The sequence below is a fragment of the Larus michahellis genome, chromosome 9 (assembly GCF_964199755.1).
Source record: "Larus michahellis chromosome 9, bLarMic1.1, whole genome shotgun sequence".
Classification (NCBI taxonomy): Eukaryota; Metazoa; Chordata; class Aves; order Charadriiformes; family Laridae; genus Larus; species Larus michahellis.
Window position 1 is genome coordinate 21,683,291 of NC_133904.1, and position 18,312 is coordinate 21,701,602.

An 18,312-nucleotide genomic window follows, 5' to 3' on the forward strand; every position below is an offset into this window, starting at 1 on the left:
CTGGGTCAAACACCTCAGGGATTGTGTCCTCTTGCCAGTGGGGCTGGGAGGAGGTGAAGCGCTCTGCAGCTGTGTCTCATCCTCTCCAACAGAGAACTCGTTCGCGAAGGCCCAGTCCTCATTTCCGTCCCGAGTCTGGACACTGGCCCTGCTGCTTCTTCCTTCCTGCTTCCGTTGGCAGAAACACTTTCACCCCTGACAAAATGGGCCCGCGTTTCTGTCACTTGAAAGGTGTTCACGCACGGTGTGCCACTGATGAGGCTGCACAAGAACGTGAGAAAACGCGTGACTACCTGCGCTATCCCTTTCTCCTTCTTGTGCTATCCCCCATAACCGGTACTTTAACCAGGATCTTGCAGAGCCTGAGCGCCCTGGTTTCAGCTGGCATAGAGTTAATTTCCTTCCTGGTCGCTGGTATAGTGCTGTGTTTTGGATTTAGGGTGAGAATAATGCTGATAACAACTGATGTTTTAGTTGTTGCTAGCGGTGTTTACACTAAGTCAAGGACTCTTCAGCTTCTCGTGCTGCCTTGGCAGTGAGGAGGCGGGGGGTGCACGAGAAGCTGGGAGGAGACACAGACAGGCCAGCTGACCCAAACTGGCCCAAAAGATACTCCATACCATATGGCATCGCACACCAATAGAACTGGAGGGAGTTGTCTGGGGGGGTGCAGCGGCCGCTGCTTGGGAATTGGCTGGGCATTGGTCGGCGGATGGTGAGCAATTGCACTGTGCATCACTTGTTTTGTATGTTCTTTAATCATTATTATTATTGTTGTTGTTGTTATTATTGTTGTTGTTATTGTTATTATTGTTGCTGTTATTGTTTTTCCTTCCTTTTCTGTCCTACTAAGCTGTCGTTATCTCCGCCTACAACTTTTTACCTTTTTTTTCCAAGTCTTTCCCCCGTCCCGATGCGGGGCAGCGAGCGAACAGCTGTGTGGTGTTTAGCTGCCTGCCAGGTTAAACCACGACACCGAGAGCCTCTCTTAACCACATCCACAATGACCCCGCGCACTGATGCGTTACAAGGCTCTCACCACCCCTACTGTGAGGACATCCTGTATTAGCCATACACCGTCACACCCCCCAACCCTGCCCTGTGTCCTCAGAGGAAAGTCTCAAGGCCCACCACACAGGAGGCTCCAACAGCACTGGCTTTGGAGAGGCAGTAGCCAGCACGTCTTGGTGGGATGGCAGTGTTGGCTGCTCTCACATGCCTGAGAGGAAAACTGAGTTCCCCTCCAGAAGAGGGGCTCCCTTTGCCTGTAATTGTGATGCTGCCCTGGCAAGAGGTACTTCTTGGGCCTAGGCATTGGGGCCCTGACCCGGACATCAGGGCCTTCAAGGTGCCCTTGGTGGTGGGTGGTGTTTCAGTCTGTTGTGCTGAAGATCCTTCTTTAAGGCGCCTCAGACCTGTGCCCTCATTGTGGGTCCAGCCAGAGCAACCCTCAGCACGCTCTGCGCAGGGAGAAAGCTCTCAGGATTTGGGTCTCTCAGTTCTCAGCCTGAGTTCATTTTCCAGCAAGAGGAAAGGTCAGTTTCTGGGCAGGCAGGCAGGCTGGCCAGCCCTTTGGCTCCAAGGCAGGTGTGACTTGGATCCTGAGGCACCCGCGGCTTTCAAATCCCTTCTGTCAGCATTTAGTCCCAGTGCAGTGTGTGCAAGCAAAGCCCTGGGGCTCACGCATCTGCTGCACCAGCCCGGTCAGGTCCTGAGAGCTCGTGTTCTAGGGGGTTTGAGGTTCTTGTTCACAAAATGCTTGCAAAGCTTTGTGCTGCCACATCAGTCCCACTTCACTGCTTGCCCTGGAGAAGCTATCGAGTCCAGCAAAGGGCCAGCACACGTGCCTGTGCTCCTGGCTTCCTCTGAAAGGTGGTGCAGATGGCAAGATGTGCCCTGATCTTCCAGACTACGCACTATGTTTTTCATTCGGAGCTCAGCTGCTTACCGTTTGTGCTGACAACTGCCAATGTCTTGGCTGGGCCGCTGTGGAGCAGGGGATGCCTGCTTTCTCCTTTCCTTCAGCATGTGCGCAAAAGGTGTGCATGTGGGTTCAGGGAGTAGTACCTGACTTGTTACCACGTGTGTGTTTTGCTTCCATCTGGGTTTTGAAAAGTCCCTTCTGGGCAGTAAATGGAGTATCTGTCTCCCATTGAGTTTCCTTTAAGTATACTGAAGGCCAAATTCGTTCCTTATCCTGGTACATAACCTCCAGCTGTACGTGTTCCCCTAAGGGCCTGCAGTGCTGCAGTCTTTACGGCTGTCTTCTGCACGTGGTTCGGATGCGCATCGTGGTGCCCGAGCCACTCAGCTGGGAGAGTGTCAGCTCCTAAATGTGAACATTCAGGAGGCAGCTGGGCAGGGTGTAGGTGGCAGGAACCTTCTAAACCTCCCCCAACTCCACCCGCTGATGGGGGTCCCCGGGGAGCCGGCCGCTCTTCAGGGCTGCTGGTGCACAGACATTGCGTCACGCACACAGACAGGGCTGAGGGCGGGGGGAGATTCAGTGCTAGCGGACACAGGCTTCTGGGCAAGATGTATGCCTGGCCTGAGGCATAATGACAATGCCGAGCTCAGTCTGTGTAGAACAGGCAACTGGATAGAGAGATGTGCAGTCTGACATATTACCCCAGTGGCTTCCAAGAAGGGAACATGGAACCGCCACCCCAGGCGGTCAAGTCCAGCCATTTCATCTGACAAGGGGAAAACTCCATGTGCCCACACGTTCTGAGGGCACCTCCTTCCCCAGATGATCAAGTGGAATAAAGCAAGGAAATAAAGATACATGTTCTCATTTGCCTCTTCCACCAGACAAAGGCTCTATGCCTTTCCCCAGGGGCCTCGCCGCTTCCATGCTCCGCTCACCAGGGACGCTTGGCGGGAGACCAAGTGAAATCCCATCTCAAAGCGACTGCCCTGCACGTGGCCAGGGACGAGGCAAGGGCAGCGTGGAACGGCTGGGCAGGAGTCTGTGCATCGACCCGTAGAGAAAATCAGCAGCCCCACAGCGCGCGTGGCCCAGGGGCAGCTGCAGTGTCAGGAGAAAGGAAGACGAGGGCACTCGGGCTGGGATGCAGCATTTCTTTAATGAGAAGAGCAAGTGCGCATTTCTTCAGTGAGAACAGGAGGGGGAAGAGCACTGAGCGTGAGAGGTCGAGGGCTCCACAGGGCACGAGGACGTCGCCCCTCGCAGTGGGATACCAAGCGCCTGCAAGGCACTCCTTTCTCCCCGTTGCAGCTGCAGCCGGTGAGAGTCCTCTCCCATCTGCAGCACGGGCGAGTGAAGTGTGTTGCCTCGGTCAGCAGCAAAAGCTACGAAGCACGGGAGGGAGGATGAGGGGGCTACCTGGCGGTAGCAAGGAAAGCACAGGAAGAATAAGAGCAAGGCGGCACGCTGTCAAGGGGTGACACACGGTTCCCTTCCATTCAGGGGGAGAGGCAGGCGTCCCACGCACTGGGAAACCACTGGCGTCTCCCCGGTCCTGGATCCAGACATCCTTTCTCCGTTCCTGGTGGTCCTCTCCAACGTGAGCCATGCCCTGGCCCTACAAGCACACGTTGCATGAACGCAGGGGCCCGCACAGACCGCTCCCGAGGCCTGTGAACCTCCCAAGGCCAAGGGAGCCCCCAGAGGAGACGGGGACCCCCCCGGCGCTGAGGGAGCTCCCCACAGCAGCCGACAGAGAGGATCCCACGGCTGTGCTCTGGGGGAAAGAGGTGAGGATGGGGCCCGGCAGGGTCACCACCACCGGGGAGGGCTCGATGACGGTGGTGGAGTCAGCGCAGCGCAGAACACAAGGCTCGTTGCAGCTGTTTGCAAGGGGGGCTGGTCCGCAGGAGAAAGGCAGGCAGGGTCTGGAGCAAGACATCTTGTGGCGAGGGAGGCAGAGCTGAAACACAGAGCAGGGCATGAGCACGAGGCGGACGCCCAGGGAGAGGACGCGTGAGAACCACAAGCGCGCCTGCAGAAAGAGTGAACCCGGCTGGGTTCAGACTTACCCAGCTGACTGAGGAGACGGCAGCGAGGGCAGCGCATGGCAGGCCTGGGGATGCACGGACTTTTATACCCTGTCCCCAAGCCTCGGGGAACCCGAAGCGTTCTTTACGCATGAAGCGCTTTGCTAACTGCCACTATTTGCTGGCAACGCGCTCCTGGATGGTTACACCTTTTCCCCTTTCATCTCAGAGGTTTTGCTCCCATCCAACACGTGCCCAAGACTGAAATGGGCCCTTTGAGGCGCAGCAGTCATTACGCTGCTCCCTAAGGCCACAGGACGCTGTTTTCCGTCTCCTCTCAGCTGCTCACAGAGATGCTTCAGTGGCTTGCTGGCCACGCACATTCCTGGCGCGCAGCCGCTACCACCGCCCCTCCGCACCGCACACTGCCCTTCAGGCACTGAGGAATGCAGCACCTGGAGTCACCTCGCCATTGGTTCCAGCTCAGAGCCTTGGCCTGAACAGCAGAGACTCACACGCTTAGCAGCAATGGTTAGACATTCGGGCAACAGCCGGCTAGACACCCAGGTTTCACCCCACACAACTGCTCTGTCTGGAAGAGGACCAGACACCCAGCACCATAAGCAGCCAAAAGTTGCCTTTCTGAGGTAGAGGGTCTGGACTCTCCTTTACATGTGTCCTGAAACCATCGAGACTGAGAATTCTACTGGGGCATGATACGTACAGCCCAGGGGAAGGCAGAGGCTCGCCCAGGACTCAAACCCTGGCAGTTTTACATCAAAATGCAGAATACCTCCTGCCAGCGAAGAGTTACGAAGGGGAGATGCAGTTTGTCTTAATGTCTTGATTTCATCTCGTTTAATTTGGAATGGCGGTGTTTGAGTTTGTGTTGGGGAACGCTGGGTTGGGTTGCACTGAGCTGTGTTGGAGGCAGCTGAGTTGGGTCAGGTTTGGTTAGGTTGGGCTTGGATTCCAAGAAAGACAATGGGCTCTGTGTGTCCCCCCGGGCGTGCAGCACGAACGTGCACCTATGGACACATGCATTCAGTGAAGCCTGTGGGATGACACTGTTCAGCAGTCCTTGTGGCTCACCCTCTGTCCAAGTCATCCAGACGTCAGCCCTACATCAAAGGGGAGGCCAAAGAGCTGAGCTGGACACTCTCATCAGGAAGGTCCAGCTGTTTCTCTCCTGGGTGTGGATGGTGTGCTTCCTAGAGCACCTCACCTCTGCTTTTCTTCTTCCCTCCGGGCAGATGAGTTCAGCTCGGAGGGTTTACTGTTTACTGAAAAACAAGTCTGTGTTCAAAGATGTTCAAAGAAGAGCCTTATGACTCCTTGCCCAAGGGTGATCCAAGACAAAATGCATTTGTTTTTCTCCTCCTGCTCATCCTGGAGCCCAACAGCCTCTGTGGGACGTGGTAAAGGCAGGGAAGGAGAGCTCCCAGGTGCTTTGGTGGGATCAGGGTCAGAGTGAATTAGTTCCCTTCCTGGGTCCAGGAAAGTGGAGGACTGCAAGAGCTGGGCAGAGGAGGAGCCCAAAAGAGGTTTGCCAGCTGTTGCCCAAATGTCTAACCATTGCTGCTAAGCGTGTGAGTCTCTGCTGTTCAGGCCAAGGCTCTGAGCTGGAACCAATGGCGAGGTGACTCCAGGTGCTGCATTCCTCAGTGCCTGAAGGGCAGTGTGCGGTGCGGAGGGGCGGTGGTAGCGGCTGCGCGCCAGGAATGTGCGTGGCCAGCAAGCCACTGAAGCATCTCTGTGAGCAGCTGAGAGGAGACGGAAAACAGCGTCCTGTGGCCTTAGGGAGCAGCGTAATGACTGCTGCGCCTCAAAGGGCCCATTTCAGTCTTGGGCACGTGTTGGATGGGAGCAAAACCTCTGAGATGAAAGGGGAAAAGGTGTAACCATCCAGGAGCGCGTTGCCAGCAAATAGTGGCAGTTAGCAAAGCGCTTCATGCGTAAAGAACGCTTCGGGTTCCCCGAGGCTTGGGGACAGGGTATAAAAGTCCGTGCATCCCCAGGCCTGCCATGCGCTGCCCTCGCTGCCGTCTCCTCAGTCAGCTGGGTAAGTCTGAACCCAGCCGGGTTCACTCTTTCTGCAGGCGCGCTTGTGGTTCTCACGCGTCCTCTCCCTGGGCGTCCGCCTCGTGCTCATGCCCTGCTCTGTGTTTCAGCTCTGCCTCCCTCGGCACAAGATGTCTTGCTCCAGACCCTGCCTGCCTTTCTCCTGCGGACCAGCCCCCCTTGCAAACAGCTGCAACGAGCCTTGTGTTCTGCGCTGCGCTGACTCCACCACCGTCATCGAGCCCTCCCCGGTGGTGGTGACCCTGCCGGGCCCCATCCTCACCTCTTTCCCCCAGAGCACAGCCGTGGGATCCTCTCTGTCGGCTGCTGTGGGGAGCTCCCTCAGCGCCGGGGGGGTCCCCGTCTCCTCTGGGGGCTCCCTTGGCCTTGGGAGGTTCACAGGCCTCGGGAGCGGTCTGTGCGGGCCCCTGCGTTCATGCAACGTGTGCTTGTAGGGCCAGGGCATGGCTCACGTTGGAGAGGACCACCAGGAACGGAGAAAGGACGTCTGGATCCAGGACCGGGGAGACGCCAGTGGTTTCCCAGTGCGTGGGACGCCTGCCTCTCCCCCTGAATGGAAGGGAACCGTGTGTCACCCCTTGACAGCGTGCCGCCTTGCTCTTATTCTTCCTGTGCTTTCCTTGCTACCGCCAGGTAGCCCCCTCATCCTCCCTCCCGTGCTTCGTAGCTTTTGCTGCTGACCGAGGCAACACACTTCACTCGCCCGTGCTGCAGATGGGAGAGGACTCTCACCGGCTGCAGCTGCAACGGGGAGAAAGGAGTGCCTTGCAGGCGCTTGGTATCTCACTGCGAGGGGCGACGTCCTCGTGCCCTGTGGAGCCCTCGACCTCTCACGCTCAGTGCTCTTCCCCCTCCTGTTCTCACTGAAGAAATGCGCACTTGCTCTTCTCATTAAAGAAATGTTGCATCCCAGCCCGAGTGCCCTCGTCTTCCTTTCTCCTGACACTGCAGCTGCCCCTGGGCCACGCGCGCTGTGGGGCTGCTGATTTTCTCTACGGGTCGATGCACAGACTCCTGCCCAGCCGTTCCACGCTGCCCTTGCCTCGTCCCTGGCCACGTGCAGGGCAGTCGCTTTGAGACGGGATTTCACTTGGTCTCCCGCCAAGCGTCCCTGGTGAGCGGAGCATGGAAGCGGTGAGGCCCCTGGGGAAAGGCATAGAGCCTTTGTCTGGTGGAAGAGGCAAATGAGAACATGTATCTTTATTTCCTTGCTTTATTCCATTTGATCATCTGGGGAAGGAGGTGCCCTCAGAACGTGTGGGCACATGGAGTTTTCCCCTTGTCAGGTAAAACGGGTGGACTTGACCGTCTGGGGTGAGGCATGTTCCCTTCTTGGAAGCCACTGGGTAATGTGTCAGACCGCACATATGCAGTTGCCTGTTCTACACATACTGACCTCAGCATTGGTTGGGTTGCATTGTACAGCGCTGGGTTGGATGCAGTTGAGTTGGATTGTGTTGCGTTAAGTTTAACTTGGTGGGTTTGGGTTTTTTTCTGGGGGTGACAATTGCTCTCAGTGCTTTTCACAACATGGAGCTGGGTGGCATTGCCAGGAGCAACTGTGGCCAGCCCCCGCACCCAGCAAAGGCAGCCCTCAGGGAGTGCCAGCAAGCAGGAGAGCTTCAAACAGGGAGGCAAACAGGGCACAGTGCTTCCCGCAGAATGTGGCTCAGCAGTTTGTGTGGCAGACGGTGCAGCAGGACACACAGGGAGGGCCACCTTTGGAAAGCGGTCTGTCTTCTCCTAGGGGCTGAACGGAGACAGGTTCCTGCTGAAACAAAATGGTGTCCACCTGCCACAACTGCAAAGCTATGGCTGAAGCCGAGATGGAAGTGACAAAACCTCTCTATGTGGGCACCTACACCCAGAGTAACCTCCCTAGAACTGAGATAGCTGCTGAGACCCAAAGTCGCACAGAACTCCAGAACCTGGAAGTTCCACTAGGGTCTGAAGGCAGAGGTGGATGTCACGGGTGCAAGTGTGCCCAGCTGGATGAACTCTTCAAGCCAGTAGCCATGTTTCAAGAGGCACCTAACAGGCAGCACAGTATCAGCAACCTAAGTGAGAGACTGATGCGTCGTATTGTGCACTGCCACAAGCTGAGAGACAGCCCTGCCTTAAGACTTTGCAAAGGGAAGGTGAGCTTGCTTCCAACTCCAAGCTGACAGACTCAACAAACTCACAAGTCAAAGGAGACTGGACTCTGGTCTCTGCTTCGGGCAGGAGGAGGAATCTTCTCCTTCCCACTGAAGTGCATGGGGATCTTCTTCCTCAATACAGGACTATGTATTTCTCTTTAGTGAGTATCATGAGATTCCTGTCAGCTTATTTCTCCAGTCTGTCAAGGTCCTCTTGAATGGCATCACGACTGCCTGCTGTATAATAAAATCATAGAATCGTAGAATGGTTTGGGTTAGAAGGGACTGTCGAAGCTCATCTAGTTCGCCCCCCCTGCCATGACCAGGGGCATCTTTCACTAGGTCAGGTTACTCAAAGCCCCATCCATCATGGGGCATCCACAACTTCTCCGGATGACCTGTTCCGGTGTCTCACAACCCTCATCATAAAGCATTTCTTCCTTGTGTCCAATATAAACCCACACTCTTTCACTTTAAAACCATTGCCCCTTGTCCTGTCACTGCAGACCTTGGTAAAAAGTCTGTCTCCATCTTCCTTATAAGCCTCCTTTAAGTATTGGAGGGCCACAAGAAGGTCTCCCTGGAGACTTCTCTTCTCAAGGCTGAAAATCTTCCTGCTGGAAGTTATGATCTGAACGGGCACTGAGGTGAGACTGACTTGTTGGTAATTCCCAGGGTCCTCCTTATTACCCTTTTAAAAATTGGTGCAATATTCCCTTTTCTCCAGTCACTGGGAGCTTTGTTTGTCTGCTGTGGCTTTTCAAACATGATGGAGAGTGGCTTAGCAACTGCATCTGCCAGTTCCCTCAGGACCCTAATTCTTTTGAAAGGTGTGTTGTCTTTCTAATTCTAATGGAGATCTCAAGCTTCTGGGTAGGCTTGCACAGTCACCAGTTAGTTGGGGGGACCATCGAGGCTGCAGCCTAAGCCTGTGGGTGAGCTGAGCAGGCAGCAGCCCAGTACCCAGCACCCTTCCGCCTAAGTGTGGGCACTGCTCCCAACTGATGCGCTCCCTGTGTGCACACCCTGGTCACTGGTGCTCCCTAGGGGCCAGTTACATACGCCTTTGTGGGGCTCGAACTGGTCAGGAGGACAGCCAGCATTGCCCAGCTCTCTCCCCCTCCTCTCCTTCCAGGAGACCCCTTGTTTCCGACCTGTCCCTCCTGCACACACAACCCAAGGGTGTCAGGGGCCCAGAAACGCTCTCAGATACCCCCCCAGCTACCTCACAAGCCTCGTGTTCCTCTCAGTTAGCATCGTCTGTCTGCATTTTGAACTGTGTCACCCACTCCTCTAAGATTTGTATCATCTGTAAACTTGTTACGGATTCACTCTGCCCCATTGTCCAGGCCATTAATGGAAAATGTTAAACAGTATAGAATACAGTATCAGTCACCATTAGTGTACAGCTTGAGTGCCTGACCTCCAACTGGAGTTTGTGCCACTAATCAGAACCCTCTGGGCCTAGGACTTCAGCCAGTTTTCAGTCATAGCTCTGTCCACTTATCTGGTCCACACTTCATTAAAATTTTTCTGTGAGGCTATCATAGGGGTAAGCTGTGAAAGTCTTGTTCAAGTCCAGAAAATCAATATCATTTGATCTCCACTTGTCCCCAAGGTAGTCGTCTCTTCATTGAAGGTTTAGATATACACATCAGAGATGAATTCCCCATCATAAATCCATATCGACTACTCCAAATCACCTTTCTATGCTTCATGTGATTGGAAATGGTTTGTGGTATTATATGTTCGATCAGCTTTCCAGGGACTGAGGTGAGGTTACTTCAAGTTCCCTGAGTCCTCCTTCTAGCCCTTCTGGAAGACAGGAGTAGTGCTTGCTTTCCTCCAGCGCTCAGGAACCTCACCTGATTCCTACCACTGTTCAAAGACCATTGAGAGTGGCCTGGCACTGACACTGGTGAGCTCCCTCAGCATTCATGGATGCACCCCATGAGGTTCAAGAGACTTGGATATACCCACTATTTTAAAATGTTCCCCAATGTGATCTTCCTCTACCGAGGGTATGTCTTCATTGCTCCACACTTTCCCATTGTGCTTAGGAGCCTGTGTTTCCCTAAAGCAAAACTTAACAGTGAAGACTGAAGTGAAGAAGGCATTGAGTTCCCTGGTTTTTCTTATGTCCTCTGTTACCAGCCCCCGCCTCCCCCTCCCTTTGCGTTCAGCAATGGGCCCAAACCTTCTTTAGTCTTCCTTTTGCAGCAGGTGTTCTTGTAGAAACCTTTCTTATTGCCCCTCATCGCCAGTGCCAGATTCAGCTCAAGGGAGGAGCTCAGGTCAAGAAATTCTCCCTGAAGTTGAAGGCCACTGGTGATACGCATGGGGAGCATGAACCTTGCAGTGAGCAATGACAGAAATGAGGTAGTTTCTGATTGCCACATGAACAGCTCTTTCATGTGTCTTTCAGCATGGTGAGAGTTCAGGGGTTTCGGGATCCCTGGATCTATCAGCCCCTAGAGACTCCAGGCATTCCTGCTTCTGCCCTGATTGCTCCAGCCTGTCCCAGAACCACTGTGTCCGCCCAGGGGAGGGGATCACCACATGTCCTATCTGTCACAAGTGCTTCAGCCTTACCTCCCACAGGGAAATGAATGCCAGGTCCACCAGCCCCTTCACATACTACCTCCCCCGGCCACAATCCACCGGGCAGGGTTGCAGAGCCCAAAGGCTCAGCTAGGGCTCATTCTGGGACACTGATGCCTTGATCATAGATTTCCATTGGCACTGAAGAAGGAGAGAGCAGCAGCCAAAATTTCACCTGTCCCCAGGGAAGGTAAAACTTACCCTGTGCGTGCAGTAGTCACCAGAAAGCAGACGGAAAGTGTCAGGGGTGCAGGAACATTGAATGAGGAGAGCTAGGGTGTGAGAAGTCTCTACCAGAAGAAAGAAGACACCAGGGAAGGGAGTGATGAGCACAGGCCTCCGGCATCATCCTGTTCAGGGAGCAGTAGGCGATTCCCTGGGTGGGAGCCATGGGCAGCTCAGGTTCTTGCACCTTTCTTGCTGCCTGTCAGGACTCTGAGACTGCTTCTATGGGCACAGGTGGCAAACAGACCTGGGCCCACTCCCCAGGGACGTTTGTTTGCATTGGGGTTTCCTGGCATGGCACAAAGCCCCTCCAAGACTCCAGCAGGAGCATGGAGGACAGCACTGGACCTGCACACTCACACAGGACTGAAGGTGGGAGCTTCAGAACGGCCAGTGGGAAAAGAGACAAGCATGTCATTAATCTGGCATGCTCTGGAAATGCACTTCAGCCACTTCTTCCCCTAGCCATTCTCCTCCTCCTTCCCTTCCCTGCAATCACTGCAGTGCCGTCCTTTACTGAACAATGAAATGGTGCTTTGTGAGAGACGACAGAGGCATTCCCTGAAACCTCCCGGGACGTGGCGCAGCAAGGAGCCAGCAGAATTACTTTGGCTTGGGGCTTTCCTGGTCAGTGGTTGCAGGCTGAAACGGGAGTACCCCACAAGTCCGTGGGATGGCAGCAAAAGCACACCCGCGTGTTTCCTTTCGGTTCAGTCTCGCTCAGCTGTTCTCTCTCCAGCTGCTCTTCCACCGGCGGCTCAGCCTGAGAAGTGGTAACTTCCCCCCCCCAACCAAAGGAAACCTTAATCTCTGCCTTACGAGGCTTGCTAAACCTGCACAGCAAAAGGGGGAAATGGCAGGAGAAATAACAGGTGTGGGTGGTTGGGACGGGAAAAGAATTGGTAAGGGTGGAACTAGGTTGTACGAGGCATTTTCTCATCACCTGCAAAGGAGCTGTAATTGCACAGTGCATAGAAAAAAGAAAAAAAAACCCCACAGAACATGATTTCTGGTGCTGTATGAAAGTCCCCTCAATTCCCTTTTGAGTATGAAGTAACTAAAAGTGAAACAGCTTCATTTCTCTCTCAGCTTATGGCCTGTGGGCCGAGGGAAACACAAGGAGCCTCCCTCAACAGGACTCTCTACTGGAAGGTGGTGAAGCTTCCTAAGTTTCTGATTCCAGGGTTGCTTAAAGAAAAAAGTAGAGTTCTTTTCTGTGCTGACAGTCAAAAGCCAATCTGGATGGTTTGCTGTATGTGGGATTTGTGTTGGCACAGTATTTAAAGACTCCTACTCTGTCACAAGCAGTTGCACAAGTAGACGGAGTTAGGAAGACTGGGATCATGATTGTGTGTGCTCAGTTCCCTACTGGAATGCCACCCTAATCCCATCTTGCAGTCACACTGCCTACGTCCAGGCCCAAAAGCCAGCGCCTTCCTCCTTTCCATTCCATACCCATTCCCTGGAATTCATTCCCACAACACAATGAAAGAAAGAAGTCCCATGACTTGTTTGCATATGAAGTTTGTGACTAACGTTTAAGAGAGAAGTTAATTCAAAAGGTCTAAGTTAACATTGACATGTGAACAGATGTTGTCATCCACAATTCCTGTAGCCTCGTCCACCACTTGTGAAGGCCAAAGGACCCATGGCTCCACGTTTAACCACAGAACACCCTCTTTTGAATGGTGTCATGCAACAGTATGGGGATAGGCAGCCTCTTCAGGGATGCTTGGCAGAACGTTGTTAGGATCAAACGTGTGTCATCCTGAGTCTCCTGGGTGCCCAGGACCCCTTCAGAGGAGAACGGGGTACATGAACCACGGCTAAAGGCTGCCTGCCCAAAAAGGTGGCATACCAGGGGTTAGGAGTAGGAGGCTTCAGTCACAAAGGCAGGTGAGAACTGAAATTATTTTTACACTACGTATAAGAAACTTGTATAACTTTTTGTGTCTCCCACTATGCTCTTTTCCAACAAAGATGGGATGAGAAAATGAAGACTGGAGACTGAGGCAGCTTGTCCTGGGGCTTCATTGCCAGCTTTACCAGAGGTCTGATTTTAAGACAAGCCTCTGCCTGGGGATACTGGTGGCTTTGTCCTGGAGAGGCGGCCGCTGTCAGACCTGTACTTGGATCCCAAGCACAGCATCTGGCCTGGTCATAGCCCAGCGCCTTTTTATGACCCATATCTCAGGTCAACTGGGCTCCTGGTAGCCTGCAAGGCCAGAGGCACGTGACCGAGTCCTGAGGGAGCCAGAAGGCTGAGGTCCCACTGAGATTTGAACTCAGATTGCTGGATTCAGAGTCCAGAGCACACAGTATTACACCATGGGACCCCCTGGGTGAATATTAATTTTCCACTTTGCCCATCCTCGCTCGGCCATATCCTTCTGGCTGAGCCCGACAGTCTCTCCATCTCCCTGGCCATCACCACGTGCAGCCTTTCTCCAGGGCCACTGAGCACTCGCTAGTCACAGGGCCTTTCAAGGGAGTAGCAAAACTCTTTGCGCAAGCCTGGCATGCTTTCTCTTACAAGACCCAGGCTGGTAAACTAAGAATCTTGCTTTCACCTAATTAGACCTGATTATGAAGTTTCCAGTGGAGACTGGGTCTACGTTAAGATTTATCAGAGAAACACACACATCAGCTGTGTTTGAAGGGACCTTAACAGCTACTGGTAATTACCAATATGGTGGTAAACTGCAAGGCCCTGCTCAACTGGATCTGTGTTTCCTTGTTTAAAACGGTCACACCAGCTTCAGACACAAAATCACCTGTCACAGCAGAACTGAATGACCTAGATGAACTTCCTTTGCTCAAGTGTCAACAGTACAGTAACCTACAACCCCGCAAATAGACTTTGATGCTATTGAAGTGATTGATATCACCTCAGCCTGTCAATCGTTTTTGGCAATTGCAGCTTTGCTCTGGGATTTTGCATTTGGATTTATATTGTTACTGGCCATATACTAACTTGTAAGAATTATTCTATGGTATGGCCTTAGGTAATGAAGGCTTATGAGGAATATGTGGCTCTAAGACCCACAAGATACTCCTGTTAATTGGACTGGCATTGGTACATAAGGATGGGGTTTTTTCCTTTTTTTTTTTCCTTCTCTCCTATTTCAGCCTTACAGCTAGAGGTCGAACAAGAATCTTAGGTAGCCCTGCAAAACAGCGTGGTTTTAGACGATGTGCTTGTCGCTCAAGGAAGTGTATGTGTATTAGTTAACACCGCTTGTTGTACATGTGCAGACCAGGAGCAGAGAATATAGAAACGGACATATGTAAAACTCGAGGTAAACTGCAGATATGATATACTTGGAGAAAAAAAAACCTTTTGACTGGTGGGAATGATTCCCAAACACAGAAGGATGTTGAGGAAAAACTGCTTAAGATAGCATTGAAATATATTTTGTGGAGATTATTAATTCTGGTGGTTTTGTACATAATTGGTTCAGCTGATCTTATGTAGTAGCAAATTAGTGTGCAAAAGGCTAGAACAAGGCATGGCTCAAGCAGAGGCCAGAAAAATGATGCTGAATATATTAGAAGATAAGGAAGAAGAAAAGGAAGAAGTGCTTGGACTATAAATTATTACAAAATCTAAAGGCAAGAACGAATGATGGGACAGCACAGCTCACATGGTGAGATTGATCCTGGGCTCCCAGGAATCTGCAGCCCTTCTACCTATCTTTAAGAGAAAGATGGTATGAGACTACAAGTCTCAAAAAGTCTCATAGGCCCTTGCAGGCCTCAATAGCTAAAAAAAAAAAACCAAACATTTGCAGCTAATGGTCTGGTCAGTCAGCACAATTTACTTTAAAAAGTAGTGGATTATTTGTAAGAGGATGCACTGTCTGGAGCATCCTCTTCTGAAGGTACCTGAAAATGAGCTGTAAACAAAAGAAGGGAGCAAAGAGAAGTGAGGTGAAACAATTTTTTTTGGAAATGGAAATAAATAGGAAGCAAAAGGAGAAATTTTAATCACTTGCAATGATTTCTGTGAGTAATTACTACTCACTGGTAATTACTACTCACAAAATGGGGGGATGGTGGGTAAATTCAAATTGCAACTGCTCAGCAATGGTAAATTATGACCAATGAATGATCTGGCATGGAGGGCAAGAGGGCCTAACCGCAGAACTGGCTGGGTGCAGGAATGCCAGAGGCAGAAGGACTCCCTGTAAAGGGAGTGAAGGTTCCCTTGCTGATGAGATAAGAATTATGGCAATGTTGTCTTGTAGGAATCCTGTAATGCGAGCACTCGGGGGCCACCTTTGGTCAGCCAGGGGATGCACCCAACGCGAGGTTGAAGTGCCTGGTACCAACACTCCTATGATCTGTGCTGGTGCAACTGTATGTGAGGAAATGGCTTGTACTGCAGCTTTTGCAGATGTCATATAGAAACTCTTACCAAGGTAGGACACTGTCCAAAGCACTGCTCATTAAAGCTTTATATTTAAGTGCAAACATATATTTAATTCACCTCAAGGGGTGCAATAAAAATTCCCCTTCAACAGACAATGCCAGATGCACCACATCCACAGCGACTCCTTAATGCCATTTTCCACATACTCCTGCTACAGAGACAAAAGGGAATAGGGGCTACTGTCATCAAATGATGGAAATGATCATGTATGCAGATCATTTGTCTTTCTGGTTCCTGCTCAGGCATTGGACATCCCTTGCCACTGCTGGAAAAAGCTCAGAACATACCTATTCCACCAAGAGAAGCTCTCTCCTGTCTCCCTCTAGGTCACCTACACCTCCCATTTTTTCTCACTTTGCCTCTCCACTTTTCTCCTCAGCCAGGCTCGACCTTGCCCTTCCCACAGATCTCTCCCACTCTCCCAAACCGTTTTGCCTACACACGTACATCCTGCACGGCAGTTGTGGTCTCTGTTCAAGGGCTGACACCACCCTACGACCCCATGAGGCTGGAGGTGCTGCCAGGAGGTCACCACATGCCCTGCCATAGTGTCCTCCCTGTAGAGCTCCCAGCAGGCTTGGAGTGCCCCTCCGATACATTTGAGAGGCAAAGCAGGGTCTAATATCCCACCTCACCCTGTCTGTGTCCACTCAGCTGCCCTCCCTTCTTCCCTGGAAGCACATGAGATGCCATGTGGGGAGTGAAACCAACCCCCCGCCCCGTGTCAGGCTATCTCAGATGGGTGTCTGAGCAGAAGGCGTTGGGAGGTGGGGGTGTAGGTGCTGGTGTTGCGTCCCTGAAGGCCTGTGGAAGGCTGTGGCCAGGTGCCGTCCATGGTCAGTGCATGGCTTGGAGTGCAGGCTGTCGCTGAAAGTGTCAGGGAGGCGGGTGTCCTTGGAGAGGGCACGTGATGAGCAGGGCAGAGAGGGCTGGGGCAGGTAGTTGTGGCCGAGTGGTGAAGGCGATGGACTAGAAATCCATTGGGGTTTCCCCGCGCAGGTTTGAATCCTGCCAACTACGGGGTGCAGATGCATTTTGGGCTGCTGACAATTCACCCCGCTACAGCCACGGGACTCTGGGACACAGCAAAACCCCCTTGCAGTTCACACACCTTCCCAGAGAGATGCCTGGATACATGGAAAATCCTGCTCCCAGGTAAGGGAATGAGGGGAAGAGGAAGGCCCAGCACCGAATGTCAGCCATGAAAGAGGTCCTTCTGTGTACACACTGCCCTCATTGCCAATGATGCTGCCTGGGCGGTGCAGCATCTCGAGGAAAAAGGAAACCCAGATGACACCCTGTGGAGAGAGGCCAAAGAAAAAGAAGGTGATAAAAGCTCATTGCTAGCGCATGGTTTGTCCCCCACAGCCATGCCCCTGAGAGTGGGGGACATGAATGGGAAGACGCTAACTGTGTTACCTGAAATAAAAGCTCTCGAAACCAAAAGTAGTTTAGAGAGGAGGCATTGCTTTATTTGACATTGGGCGCTAGGGGGGAAACCCACAAATCTAGCACCCTTACTGGGAATATTCACCCATTATTTATACACAAAGTATTCTCATTATTCCGCCTACCTAATACATAACTCCACCTAGGCCTACATATTCATTAGGATGACCGAACAGCCTTTTTGCACATGCACATCAAATTTTGCTGCGTCGGCAAAACACTTCCGCGCAAGCGCGAGTGTCTCAGTGGTCATTTGGGTAAGGGGACCCTTCCTTGCATCGTCCTTTTAAGGTATCGAGTCATCTCAGGACAGTGAAAGTTTGCTGGAAGTTTGCCAACTTCTTGAGGATGATAAGGACGTTCCTTGAAGTAGCCACAGCTCAGTCCTAATTGGTATGGGAGTACATACTTGATGCATAAAAGAACCTTGAAGTGATTAACTACTTCTTGTTCTCCCGTCCTTGGTGATTAACTACTTCTGGCTGTCTCCTCATTAGCACTATCTGTAACATCAGCTCAGTGACTAACTATTTTCTCACACAGTAAGAAGGTCAGTAATTAGCTATTTTCTCACACAGATAAGAAGGTTAGTAGGAAACAAACAACATTTTAGTTAGCATAATGTTATAAAAAAAGCAGAGGGCTGTCTTTGGTAACAACTGCAATACATTTTGCTTAGAAGAACTAATGCTATGTGAGACTATGAACTTTTAATCTCAGAGCTGACATGGCCTGAAGACCCAATCTAAGTTGGCTCTCACCTCATGAGAACATGCAAATACTGACCATAAAAAGAATAGGAGATTTGCCTTAGGAAGCTAGGTTTATAAACATGGCTTTGGTGCAGAGTCAGTTTCCCCTGACCGGTTATGTATGCTTCCATCCGCACACCCAGCCCTCCCCATCCCGCTTTGGTTTTGTCTCCTCTGCCCGGCTTTGCCTGCTCTGACAGGCAGATGGGATAGAAAAACAGCAGACACAACGCACAAACACGCAGGCATCAGCACTGACACCTCATCCCTCGCCCTCACCGACAGGGTCTACCTGCTCAGCCTGCCCAGAGTGTTTCTGGCAGCATCAAAGGTTGGCCTCCACCCGGTCCATCTGGGCCAACCCTGTCCCGGGGAGACTGGGAGCCACCTCCACCCCCAGCAGTGCTGGGGCAATTCAGGCACAGAGAGGAGTGTTTCCCTGACTCCCTGGAAGGCTGCGTGATGAGAGGGGCAGCGCTCTGCTGTCACAAAGCAGCGAGGACAGGGCTGCGCCGGGAGGGAGGAGTTTATTTGATAGAGGAAGAGTTGTCAGGAGGACCCAGAGCAGCTAGCTACTGGTTGCACAAGCTGGACTGCCTTCCTCTGCTGGGACACTCCTGGCTGACTTCCAATCCTTTCTTCCAGGAAACACTAGCCCCTCCTGCTGCAAAGTGCC

The 18,312-nt window shown here is 52.2% G+C and overlaps 1 non-coding gene across 1 annotated transcript; it reads left to right on the forward strand.

Moving 5' to 3' along the window:
* Positions 1–16,373: 16,373 nt before the first annotated feature.
* TRNAS-AGA (transfer RNA serine (anticodon AGA)) lies at positions 16,374–16,455 on the forward strand. Its single transcript has one exon. It is a non-coding gene; the product is annotated as a tRNA-Ser (tRNA).
* Positions 16,456–18,312: the final 1,857 nt, after the last annotated feature.